A 14,101-nucleotide genomic window follows, 5' to 3' on the forward strand; every position below is an offset into this window, starting at 1 on the left:
TCGGCAGCTGGTCAGGATCTGAATGGGGACCCAGGGGCTCTTTTCTAAAACCGGGCTCTGCTGGGGATGCTCCAGTGCCTTCAGGGTCCTGAGTGTGCCCGTCAGGACAGGCCAAGCTGGTAGCCCAATCTGTCTTGGGGTCCAGGCTACAGAGCAAGATGCTCTTGTGGAGAAAGGTTAAAATGCTAACTTTCAATGTGGAAAGGATGACTGACAATAGGAGAACTTCCTATTAACCACAGAATTGTGCTTCTGGTAGGAGAAAGAAGAACAGGAGGAAGAGGAAGACCATCTGCGGAAGACTCTGAACAGCAGGGACTAAGACCGGGGTCCTCCAGGAGGCAGAGGCAACGTTGGCCCTAGGCTGCCCCTAGCTATCCACACACACAGAGGGAGGGTCCAAGGGACCTCCAGGTCAGGAGCTCATGCACCCTGAGGCCAGTGACCCTCTCAGGTGTGAATGATTCAGTGTGTGTTTCTCGTCTGTCTTCTCTGAGGCCTTCCTGGTCTTGGAGATGAGTTGCCCCCTGCTGGTAAAGACTATAAGGTGGACAGTCTATGGCTGAGCTGTGCCTGGTGACACCAAGACCTCACCAAGGCTTCAGTGAGGCTTCCTCGAATGAAAGGACAGGTCACTTTGACTTAGCAGAAAGCTCATGATTGGAACAGACTCACCCTGGACCACAGACATCCAGAATGGGAAGTGGAGGGGTTGTAGCATGTGAACGGGGACAGATGGGTGAGGGCTAAGAGCTGAGGACAGAGCGCAGGGGCCACCGTGAGATCAGGAACCTGGCCCTAGTAATGAGGAAGAACAGGGAGAGGAAGGTCAGGAAGACTCCCCCAAGAGACAGTGAGAAAGAGATGAGACGTCAAAGACAGAGAGAAAATTTGACCTAAACCATTGCATTCCACAGACATTCCACTGTCACCGTAGAGGAAATAGCCTATCAACTAGGGAACCCATTTCTTATGCCTCTCTTCTTGATAGGAGGAATCAAACCTCACACGTTTTACTCAGCTCCCTGTGTCTCTGACAAGACTGTGAGGGTAGATGATAGTCCGTGTTAGCTTATGTGCTTTTATCATTATTTATAGGGCGGAGTAGTAATCGTTGTCATTTATTAGAACAAAGTTCTGGGGACTGTAACAAAAAGGATATGGACCCTTCATGAAAACTGTGGTCCCATCAGACTATTATGATCTGGGCTGAATGCCCATCAGAGGACAGTACAGGGAGTCAGCTAGTCAATGAAAAACATTTTGCATAATGAGCAGTAAAGATAGACATCGAATCCCTAACATAGTTTGCACGTAACTTAAAGATGCTCTATATGCTGTGGAGCAGGGATGAAAATGGTATTCACGTCATCCCAAAAGGGAGCACCCGTACATGAGGCCTGGCATCTGAAGTATCTCAGCGAAGGGCTGAAACGATAATCTGCCTTTGTTCGCTACTGTGGGAACAATGTCTGAACGGCACTGAAGGAGGAGCGTGTACCACCTGCCAGGCCCTGACAGGACGTCTGGTCTATGGCTGATTTTAGGTTTGCCTTAGTCATCACTTTACCTCTGTAAGATAATACAGATCGTATCTGCCTTCTACATTTCAATCGTTGCTCATACTTCCGGGTGTTCAATGGAACCCTCATTTTATTTCAGAAGACGTATCAACTTAAAATGATCATGATCATCATTTCGGTGACTTCTCATTTCAAACAGCCTGTATTGCACTCAGACCAACGACTTGATACCACTTCCAATTCAATTTTGTTTTCCAAATTTTCAGTGAGGAAATAGGCTACAGAAAAAGCATCCCTTGAGTCTATCAATAGATGCAGAGAAAGCATCTGACACCATCCAACATCCATTCATGATTAAAACTCAGAAAACAGAAATGAAGAGGAACTTCCTCAGCTCGGTAAAGAACATCTACAAGAAACCTTCAGCTAACACTGGACTTAATTGTGAGCTTTCCCTCTGAGGTCAGGAAAAGGCAAGGACGTCCCCTCTTGCTACTCAGGTTCAACATCCTACTCGAAGTCCTAGCTAACAAGGGAGGAAATTATAGATACTCTGATTGAGAAGGAAGGAACAAACTGTCTCTGTTTGCAGATATCATGATTTTCTTTGTAAAGATACTTAAAAGAATAAAAACCTGGTGGAACAAATTAGCCATTCTGCCCAGTTTGAGGATACAAGGTTACCATAGCAAAGTCCACTGCTTTCTTCTATATCGGCCTAAGGAACTGGACTTTGGAATTAAGAACCCATTACCATTTACATTAGCACCCCACAGAATGATCTATTTGGTCTAAGTCTAACAAAATATGTACAAAATCTATATGAGGAAAATTACAACGGTCTGATGAAAGAAATCAAAGAAGAACGAAACAAATGGAGAGATAGTTCATATTCATGGAAGGGGACTCAATATCGTCGATTTGCCAATTCTTCCCACTCTGTTCTATAGATTCAATGCATCCTAATCAAAATCCGGCAGGTTATTTTGCGCACATTGACAAACTGATTAGGAAGTTTCTATGGAGAGGCCAAAGACACAGAACAGCCAACACAATACTGAAGGAGGAGAAAAGGTTGGTAGCCTGACACTACCGTACTTCAGGACTTAGTATAAACTTAAGACAATCAAGGCAGTATGGTACTGGAGAAAGAATAGACCGACAGGTCAATGGAACAAAAGAGAAAGCCCAGAAACAGACCTCCATAAACACAGCCAACAGATTTATGCAATGGACCAAAAGTAATACGCTGGAGCAAAGAAGTCTTTTCGACAAATGATGCTGGAATATCTGGACATTCACGTGGGGAAAAATGAATTTAGACACAGACCTTATGCCCTTCACAGCAAATTAACTCAAAAGGATCATAGACCTAAGTGTAAAATAAAAACTACAGAACTCCATGGGAGATGCCTTTGCGTAGGCAATCCAAAACAGAGCAGAACATCTAGATGAAGATGGACACAGAGAACATTTCTTTTGATACAACCTAAAGGCATGATCCATGAAAGAAACAATAGATACGGTAGGCCTCATTAAAATTAAAAAAGTCTGCTCTTTGACAGACTGGCAGAAAATAGATGAAGAGGCATATCTGATAAAAGACTGTTATCCAAAATTTAGAAAGAATTCTTAAACCCCAAAATATGAAAATGAACACCCCGATTTAAACATAGGCAAAGACACGAACAGGGAAGTCACCAAAGAAGATACACACATGGGAAATAAGCATATGAAAAGATGCTCAACATCCTATGCCATTATGAAATTGCAAAATAAACAACAACGAGGCATCACTGTACACTGAGAACATCAAATGTTTGTGAAGACGTGCAGTAACTGGAACTCCCATTCGCTGCTGGTAGAAAGGCAAAGCGGCATAACCGTTTGGAATACAGAATAGAGGTTGCTCACAAAACTCAACACATGCTTATCGTACAATCCAGTAATCACACGCCTTAGTGTTTCCTCAAATTAGTTGAAAATTTATGTCCGCACAAGAACCTACACACAAATGTTTATAGTAGCTCTATTTATAACTACTCAAACTTGGAAGCAACCAACATAGTGGTTTCCTTTTTTGGGAGATAAATGTATATTTATCTAGAGCTACGGCACATCCAGAGAACGGAATATCATCCAGGGCTAAAACAAAGGAGCCATCAAGCCATGAAAAGCCAGGAGGAACCTTAAATGCATCTCAGCAGTGGAAAAGTCAATCTGAAAAGGCTATACATACGGTAAGATTCCTACTGTGGTGATCTTCCGTAAAAGGCAAAACTATGGAGACATTAAAACATTAGTGGCCTCGTGAGGTAGAGGAGAGAAGGAAGAACAGGCAGTGTGCAGAGCAATTTTACGACAGCGAAATAATTCTGTAGATACAATAATTGCACTTTTGATGTTTAGTTAATGTAGTTGAAAGTTTATGCCCACTCAGAAATCCTGTGGACATGACATTACTCATTTGTGAAAACTGTTAGAATGTACAGCACCAAAGGTGAATCACAACGTAAACTGTCGGTGGACTTTTGGAGGGATTATGATATATGGGTTCATCGATTATAGTTCATGCATCACTCTGACGCAGAATATTGTAAGTGGAGGAGGCTGTGTATGGGTGGGAGCGGTAGGTATGTGGCAACTCTGACTTTTGGCTCAAGTTTGCCGTGAACTTAAAACTGCTCTAAAGAGTAAAACTATTTTAAAAAACTAGTGAAGAGTTTCTGCTTCTGGCTGCCATGGAGTTAGCTCACTGCTGCCTATGTCTCCCTGTGATTGTAACTGACCATTGTAGACAAAAGGCAAAAATAAAAAATAAAAAATAAAAAAATAAAACCACTTGCCTGAGGAGTCTGAAAAGGAAGCAAAAGCAGATGCCTTGTCGTAGAGAGTGAAACCAGGGAGTAGGGAATGGTATAGGTTGTGTTACCCGTTTCCTTTCACACTTTTGTCTTTAACATTTCCCCGAGCCAGACTGCCTCACAGATTTGTGCAACGGCAGGGATACATGCAATTGACAGAGGAAGTGCTACTTTGGGCCCAATTTACAGATGATTCTGCACCATACGCAGACACCACCTGCAAGTGGATAGCTGTGGTACTACAGCCCCTTTCTGGGATATCCGTGGAGGACAGTGCGGAAGGGTCAACCTCCCAGTGGGCAGAACTTCGAGCAGTGCACCCGGTTGTTTACTTTTCTTAAAAGATCAATGGACAAGGGCACTAGGGTGCCTCAGTTGGTTAAGCGCCTGACTCTTGAATTCGGCTCAGGTCACGATCTCAGGGTTGTGGGATCGAGCCCCCTGTTGGGCTCTGTGCTGGGCGTGGAGCCTGCTTAAGATTCTCTCTCCCTCTCCCTCTGCCCCTCTCCCCTCCTCTAAGGAAAAGAGGAAATGGACGGAATTCTGATTATCTTCCAATTCACGGGCTGTGGCCAATTGTTTGGCAGACAGGTCAGGGAATTGGAAGGAATAGGAATTAAAATAGGTGACAAAATTCTAGGGAAGAGGTATGTGGATAGACCTCTCTGAGTAGGTGAGAAATGTGAAGGTATTTGTGGCTTATGTGAATGCTCACTAAAGGGTGACCTCAGCAGAGAGGAAGTTTCTTTTTCTTTTTTTCCATTCTCTTTTCTTTTAAATTTCAGTATAGTCACCCTACAGTGTTATATTAGTTTCAGGTGTATACTATCGTGATTCAACAATCCCAGACATCACCCAGCGCTCATCAGGACAAGTGCACGCCTTAATCCCCATCGTCTATTTCACCCATCCCCACCCCACCCCCACCCCCGGTAACCATCAGTTTGCTCGCTACAGTTAAGAGTCTGTTTGTTGGTTGTCTCTCTCTCTCAGCAGAGATGCATTTTACTAATCAAGTATATAAGATGAACTGTTCTATGGATATTAGCCTCTTTCCTCAGCCATCCTTGTCATTGCCCAATGGGCTACTGGACCAATTGGCCATGGGTCATAGAAGGATGTTATGTATTGGTTCAGCACTGGACTTCTACTCACCAGAGCTGACGTGGCTGAGTGCACCGCTGAGTGCCCACACCTGCTAGCAACAGAAATGATCCCTGTGTCTTTGATAAGGCACCATCCCCCCAGGTGATCAGCCAGCTAGCTGGTGGCAGGCTTATTACATTGGACCTCTTCTATCATGGAAAAGCAGCATTTGTTCTTACTGGAGTAGACACTTACCATCGACATGAATTTGCCTTCCCTGCATGCAATGCTTCGTGTCTAAACTAACAGCAGTGACTTACGGAATGCTTTATCTACCACTGTTGTATTCCGTGCAGCCTGATTCGGATGGAGGAACTAAGTTCACAGCACATGGTGTGAAGCCACGAGCCCATAGTCATGCAATTCACTGGTGCTATCATGCTCCCCACTGTTCCAAGTCCGCTGGCTGACGCAACGTTGGAATGTCCTTTTGAAGACTCTGCTAATGGTGCCAGGTAGATGGCAATACCCTGTAGGAGTGGGGCAAGGTTCTCCAGGAGGCTGTATACCTGAATCAGCATCCAACACACGGGGCTATTTTTCCCACGGGCAGGAATCACGGGTCCAGGAATCGAGGGATGGAAACTGGGAGTGGCACCACTCACTATTAACCCCTAGTGATGCACTAGCACAATTTCTATTTCCTGCCCCTGTGGCTTTATGCCTTGCTTGCCTAGAGGTCTTAGTTTCAGTGGGAAGAAAAATGACAATGATTCCGTTGAACTGTAAGTTAAGAATGCTGCCCACCGCTTTGGTGCTAATACTTTCACGTAACCTGCCTTCCAGAGACGCTTCCCAGGGAAAGAACAGATGATGGTTAAGTTCATGTGTCAACTTGGCTAGGACAGAGTATTCACATATTTGGTCAAATACTAGAGGGGATATTGCTGGGAAGCTAATCTCTAGATAAGGTTAACATTTAAACCAGTAGACTACGAGTAATACACATCACCTTCTATAAGGGGGCCGGGACACATTCAGTCAGACGAAGACCATAAAAGAAAACAGGGCTGAAGTCACCCAAGGAAGAGAGAATTCTGCCTTCATACTGTCTTTGGATTTGGGCTGTAATATCAGCTCACATAGTAAGTTTTCCAGCCACTGTGTTGTTATCCACTTCTGGAGTCCCCAAATCGTTTTCCTTTCCTTTAATATTATTCAGAATCTTCTCTTTTTACTTTCCCAAGTTTTTACAAAATTCCAGTGAGTTTACATACAGTGTAATATTAGTTTCAGGTGTAGGATTTAGTGATTCATCACTTACATACAAAGCCCAGTGCTCATCCTACATCCCCTCCTAAATCCCCATCCCCTATTTAACAGATTTCCCCCACCCACCTCCTGATTTTTCATGTTATTTTTGAATAGGCATAGTGTGTGATCAAAACTGCTATTCCTTCATATACAGAAATCTTATTGTTCCACTGAGTATAAATATTAGTAGAAACGTACTGTCCATATGTTAAATGGATGGGTTTCAGTAAAAGAAAAATGTTGCCTCTACTTTTAGCAATGGTACTTCCTAGGAACAACTGCGTATGATTCTCATCCTGAAAGATGAAAAATTTCAACAGAAAACTAAACTATCTTTAAATGATTCAAATGGACATTTTCAAATGGTGAAAACCCAGCCTTTAAAACTAAGAATCCACTATATCGGGTTAGCAGAAGATTCCATACAAGCAAGGTCAGGACCAAGGCAGACCACAGGATTAGGGAGCTGAAAATATCAACATGAAGCTAGAGAGAAAAAAAGGTAAGGATAGAGGTCCAACACAGGTGTAAGTGAAGAGAGGCAAGGAGAGAAAAAAGAGGGAAGAAGCAGTGTGTGAACAAACAATAGCCCAGATTTTCTACAACTGATGAAAGGCATCCGTACATATCACAAGCTCTGTAGACCCTCCAGAAATAATGACAAAGATAGTCACCCCCACAGCATCAAATTTAAAGAGTGCTGATAACCAAATAGAAATTCATAAAAGTAAGCAGGTAAAAAAGTATACTTTACCTTTAAAGGTGAGCGATATCATAGAATAATGAAACCTAGGAGAAAATGAAATGGTAGCTTTCACAGTCTAGGAAACCAAGTGTCAATGTAGGATTCTATAAGCAATAAAAATATTCTCTAAGAAGACGAATTGTAAGTGTTCTCTCTCCCTCACAAACACACACACACTGATGAAATTCATCACCAGCAAGTGTGCACTAAGAGAAATAATATTAAAAGTTCTCCAGGCAGAAAAAATAGAACTCCAAAGTGAAACAGTATTATAGGAAATAAGGAGGAGCAAAGAAAGGTCATTGTGTGAGTAAACATAAGAGAATATTGACTGCATCATCATTGTAGAAACAAAAGAATCATATTTTATGGCGTTTCAAGTATATGTAAAATTAACGTAATGTAAATATAAGGTAGAAGTTCAAGGGGAGAAATGAAGTTAAAGTATTCCACAAATCCTGCAGTATAAGGGAAGTAATAGAATTCATACTTTGCATTCGCTGTTAGTAATTATTAACACTGTATCAACTCAGGGCTGCATAGTGGAAGCTGTGTGATAGTCAATAAAAGACAAAGGAAATACAGACTGAACAACCTCACAGAGAAAAGTGGAATCACAACAAATATTGGAACGTTTTCATAAAGAGAAAAAGGGCCATAAGAAGTATGAATCAAAAGACGGTAACAGGTTTTGTACTCCATGTTACCGTGAGGTTGAATCTAATATTATTGATTTATTTAAATTCAAGTGCTTAACGGATAGTGTAGTATTAGTTTCAGAGTAGTTTCACTTTAGTGATTCACCAGTTACATATAAACCTCAGTCAGTGTTCATTACATCCAGTGCCTCCTTACTGGACATCTCCCAGATACCCCATCCCCCACCCACTGCCCCTCCAGGAACCCTCAGTGTGTTTCCCATAGTTAACTGTCTTTTATGGTTTCTCTCCCTTTCTGATGTTGTCTTATTTTACTTGGCCCTCACTTCCCGTATGGGGATCTACTTATTTTGATACCACATATGAAAATAATTTTAAACGGGTCAGGGTTAAAATTATAAGTGTGTAAATAGAACACACAAACGAATAAATATATGCATCCACACGGTCCCCTCTTTTACTTTGTTTTTTTTTTTTAAAGTTCGCTCCATGCCCACTGTGGAGCCCGACACGGGGCTTGAACTCACGACACTGAGATCAAGACCTGAGCTGAGATCAAGAGTCAGGGGCTTAACTGACTGGGCCACACTGGCACCCCCTCCTAGTGCCCTGTTCTTGAAATGTGCATACTGCTTTCCTTTCCCGTTCTTCGAATATACCCTAAGGATACCGTCTTGACATAGAATTGTGGTCATAAGACTCTTTGGATGAAAGACCTCAATGTGAGACAGGAATCCATCAAAATCCTAGAGGAGAACATGGGCAGTAACCTCTTTGACATCGGCCACAGCAACTTCTTTCGAGATACATCTCCAAAAGCTAGTGAAACAAAAGCAGAAATGAACTTTTGGGACTTCATCAAGATCAAAAGCTTCTGCACAGCAAAGGAAACAGTCAACAAAACAAAGAGGCAACCCACAGAATGGGAGAAGATATTTGCAAAGGACACTAGAGATAAAGGGCTGGTATCCAAGATCTAAAAAGAACTTCCCAAACTCAACAACGAAAAAAGAAATAATCAAGTCAAAAAATGGGCAGAAGACATGAAAAGACACTTCTCCGAAGAAGACATACAAATAAATGACTAAGAGACACGTGAAAAAATGTGCATCATCATTAGCCATCAGGGAAATTCAAATCAAAACCACATTGAGATACCACCTTACACCAGTTAGAATGGCAAAAATGGACAGGGCGAGAAACAACAAATGTTGGAGAGGTTGTGGAGAAAGGGGAACCCTCTTACACTGTTGGTGGGAATGCAAGTTGGTACAGCCACTTTGGAAAACAGTGTGGAGGTGCCTCAAAAAGTTAAAAACAGAGTTACCCTATGACCCACCAATTGCACTCCTGGGTATTGACCCTAAAGACACAGATGTAGTGAAAAGAAGGGCCATACGCACCCCAATGTTCATAGCAGCAATGTCCGCAATAGCCAAACTGGGGAAAGAGCCGAGATGCCCTTCAACAGATGAATGGATAAAGAAGAAGTGGTCCATATAGACAATGGAATATTGCTCAGCCATCAGAAAGGATGAATACCCAACTTTTACATCAACATGGATGGGACTGGCGGAGATGATGCTCCGTGAAATAACTCCAGCAGAGAAAGTCAATTATCACAGGGTTTCACTTATTTGTGGAACATAAGGAATAGCATGGAGGACCTTAGGAGAACGAAGGGAAAAATGAAGGCGGGGGAGGGAATCAGAGGGAGAGATGAACCATGAGAGACTATGGAGTCTGAGAAACAAACAGGGATTCGGAGGAGAGGGGAGGGGGGGATGGGTTAGCCCGGTGATGGCTATTAAGGAGGGCACGTGCTGCATGGAGCACTGGGTGTTACACGAAAACAATGGATCATGGATCACCACCTCAAAAACTAATGATGTATGTTGCGGCAACTAACAGAACATAATAAAATTTTTTAAAAAAGAGTCTTTGGAAGCTGTATATGGCTGAACTCACTTAAATCCTCTGTATAAACTGTTTTTAATCTGATGTTAATTACCATACATTATGACATCATTAGTTTTTGAGGTAGTGTTCCCTGATTCATTGTTTGCATACAACACCCAGGGCTCCATGCAGTACATGCCCTCTTTAATACCCATCACCGGGCTAACCCAGTCCCCACACCCCTCCCCTCTAGAACCCTCAGTTTGTTTCTCAGAGTCCATAGTCTCTCTGTATAATCTTTAAAGAATTGATGGACTGGCGTGGATATCTCCTAGGCTTTTGGACGCGGTAAAAAAGAATCGTAAATAAATTTCCTTGCTTCTTAACCTGCAACCCACCAATCTGAGGTGATCCACCTCTTTCTTGGGTTTATTCCTGCCCTCCTCTTATGGGGGGGTGGTGGTGCTAGGTTCAGATTACACACAGGAGGTTCCTCGAATAAGGAAGCAACACAAGGGCATGAAACACAATGATGACAGAATACACACTTTGCTTAATGTGTACTAGTAATGTAAACTAGTATTTAACAAAATTACTCACTCGAATAAGCCTTAACAGGCTTCAAAGGAAGTAAGAATCGGTTGCCTGACAAGAGGAAAGTTGATGTAGAATTCAACATGAAAAAGAACGGAAAAATCTCGGACCAAGCAATACTCTGGTAGCTACCTTATGCTGAAAGAAATCATACTGAAAACTAGAAAATAGCTTTAATCCAATATTAATGAAGGTGGCCCACAACTTGTACTGAATGCAGATGAGGTCATGCTTGAGGATAAGGTATAGTCTAAAGTGCATAAACAAGAGAAGAAAGGGTGGATAAGAATTACTTCAAACTCTACGCCAAAAAAAAAAAAAAAAAGGAAGAGGCTATTAAAAAAAGGATCCAATGATCAGTGCCTGGGTAGCTCAGCTGGTTATGCATGTGACTCATAGTTTTGGCACAGTTTATTGAGATCAAGCCAAGCGACAGGCTCCACGCTCAGCATAGAGTCTGCATGAGATCTTCTCCCTCTCCCTCTGCCCCTTACCCCACTTGGGCAAGCTCGCTCTCTCGATCTTTCTCTCTAAAATAAACTAATAAAAATTTTTGAAAAAGAATATCCGGGGTGCGGGGGTGGCTCAGTTGGTTAAGTGTGTGCCTTTGGCTCAGGTCATGGTCCCAGGGTGCTGGGATCGAACCCCACATCGGGCTCCGTGCTCGGCGGGAGGCCTGCTTCTCCCTCTCTCACTCCCCCTTCTTGTGATCCTGCTCTTGCTATCTCTCTCTCTGTTCTGTCAAATAAATAAATAAAATCTTAAAAAAAAAACAGCCAATGGGAAAAAGATAGTCTCTTCAACAAATGGTGTTGGGAATCCTGGACAGCAACATGCAAAGGGATGAAACTGGACCATTTTTTTCACTATATACAAAAACAAATTCCCAATAGACTAAAAACCTAAATGTGAGACATGAAGCTATTAAAATCCTACGGGAGAATACAGGCAGTAACCTCTTTGACATTAATCATACAATTTTTCTACATATGTCTCCCAAAGCAATGGAAACCAAAGCAAAAATAAAGTATTTGGACTTCAACAAACTGAAAAGCTCCTCCACAGCAAAGGAAGTAATCAAGAAAACTAGAAGGCAACCTATGGATAGGGAAAAGATATTTGCAAATGACATACCTGATAAAGGGTTAGTATCCCAAATATATAAAGCTCTTATGATTCAGAATCCCCCCAAACACAAATAATCCAGTCAAGAAAGAGGCAGAAGGACACAGACGTTTCTCCAAAGAACACATACACAAATGGCCAACAGACACGTGAAAAAATGCTCCACATCCCTCGCTATCAGGGAAATACAATTCAAAAGCACAATGAGATACCTCCTCACACTCGTCAGAATGGCTAAATTTAACAAGTCAGGAAGTGACAGATGTTGGTGAGGATGGGGAGAGAGGGGAACCCTCTTACACTGCTAGTGGGAATGCAAGCTGGTACAGCCTCTCTGGAAAACAGTAGGGAGGCTCCTCACAACGTTAAAAATAGATCTACCCTACGATCCAGCAATTACACTACTGGGTAATTACCCAAAGGATACACCCGTAGTGATCTGAAGGGCCACCTGCACCACAATGTTTATAGGAGGAAAGGCCACAATAGCCAAAATACTGAGAGAGCCCAGATGTCCATCAATGGATGAATGCATAAACAAGTGTGGTGTATATATATATATACAATGGAATATTACTCAGCCATCAATACACTGACATCTTACCATTTGCCACAACATGGATGGAACTAGAGGGTATTATGCTAGACGAAACAAGGCCTTCAGGGAAAGACTATTATCATATGATTTCACTCATATGTGGAAATTGAGAAACAAAGCAGAGGATCATAGGGGAAGGGAGGGACAAGTAACATAAGAGGAAATCAGAGAGAGGGACAAACCATACAAGACTCTTGACTATAGGAACAGGGTTACAGGAGGGGATGTGTGGGGGGAATGGGATATCTGGGTGAGGGGCGTCAAGGAGGACACTTGCTGTAAAGAGCACTGGGTGTTCTATGCAACAGACGAATCGCTAAATTCTACCTCTGAAAGTACTACTACACTACATGTTCATTCATGAAATTTAAATAAAAAAATACTAGACGTCCCAGGCTCAGCAATCAGATATCAAAAAGAAACAAGGGCATCCACACCCACAAGGAAGAAGTCCAACTTTCAGTGTTTGCAGAAGGCATTGATCCTCTATGTGGAAACCCCAAAAGACTCCACCAAAATATTGCTAGAACTGTTACACGCATTCAGTAAACGCACAGGGCACAAAGTCAAGGTACAGAAATCCGTTTCATTTCTGTACACCAACAATGAAGCAACACAAATAGAAATTGAGGAGTCAATCCCATTTACAATTGCAAAAACCACATAATACCTAGTTATAAACCTTACCAGAGAGGTGAAAGCCCTGTACCCTGACAACTATAGAACACTGGTGAAAGAAACTGAAGATGACACAAAGAAATGGACAACTATGCCATGCACATGGATTAGAAGAATAAATATTGCTAGAATGTCTATACTACCCAAAGCAATCTACACATTTAATGGCATCCCTATCAAAATACCACGAGCATTTGCCACAGAGCAAGAACAAATAATCCTAAAATTGGTATGTATCCACCAAAGACCCAGAATAGCCAAAGCAAACTTGAATAAAAAAAGCAAAGCTGGAGGTATCACAATTCTGGACTTCATGTTATATTACAAAGGTGTAGTGATCAGAACAAGATGGCACAGCCACAAAAACAGCCACATCGATCAGGGGAACAGAATAGAAAACCGAGAAAGGAACCCACCCCTATATGGTCAACTCCTGTTTGACAAGGCAGGAAAGACCATCCAAGGGCAAAAGACAGTCTCTCTGAGAAAGGGTGTTGGGGAAGCTGGACAGCAACATGCAAAAGAATGAAATTGGACCACTTTCTTACACCATACACAAAAATAAATCAAAATGGATCAAAGACGTAAATGTGAGTCCAGAAGCCATCAGAATCCTAGAGTAGAACACAACCTCCCTGACAGCAGCCCTAGCACGTTCTTTCTAGATATGTCTCCTGAGGCAAGGGAAACAAAAGCAAAAATAAACGACTGGGACTTCATCAATTAACAAGCTTCTACTCAGCTAAGGAAACAAACAACACAACGAAAAGGCAACCTGTGGGATGGGAGAAGATATTTGCAAATGACACATTTGATAAACGGCTACGATCCAAAACATATAAAGTGCCTATAAAACTCGACACCCTCCAAATGAAGAATGCAGTTAAAAAATAGGCAGAAGGTAAGGATAGACATTTTTGCAAAGCAGACATCCAGACGGCCAACAGACACGCGAAAATATGCTCAACATCACTGATCGTCGGGGAAAAGCCAATGAAAAACTACAATGAGATATC

The sequence above is a fragment of the Callorhinus ursinus genome, unplaced genomic scaffold (genome assembly GCF_003265705.2).
Source record: "Callorhinus ursinus isolate GAN/ISIS: 27379988/994484 unplaced genomic scaffold, GSC_fseal_2.0 scaffold344, whole genome shotgun sequence".
Lineage (NCBI taxonomy): Eukaryota > Metazoa > Chordata > Mammalia > Carnivora > Otariidae > Callorhinus > Callorhinus ursinus.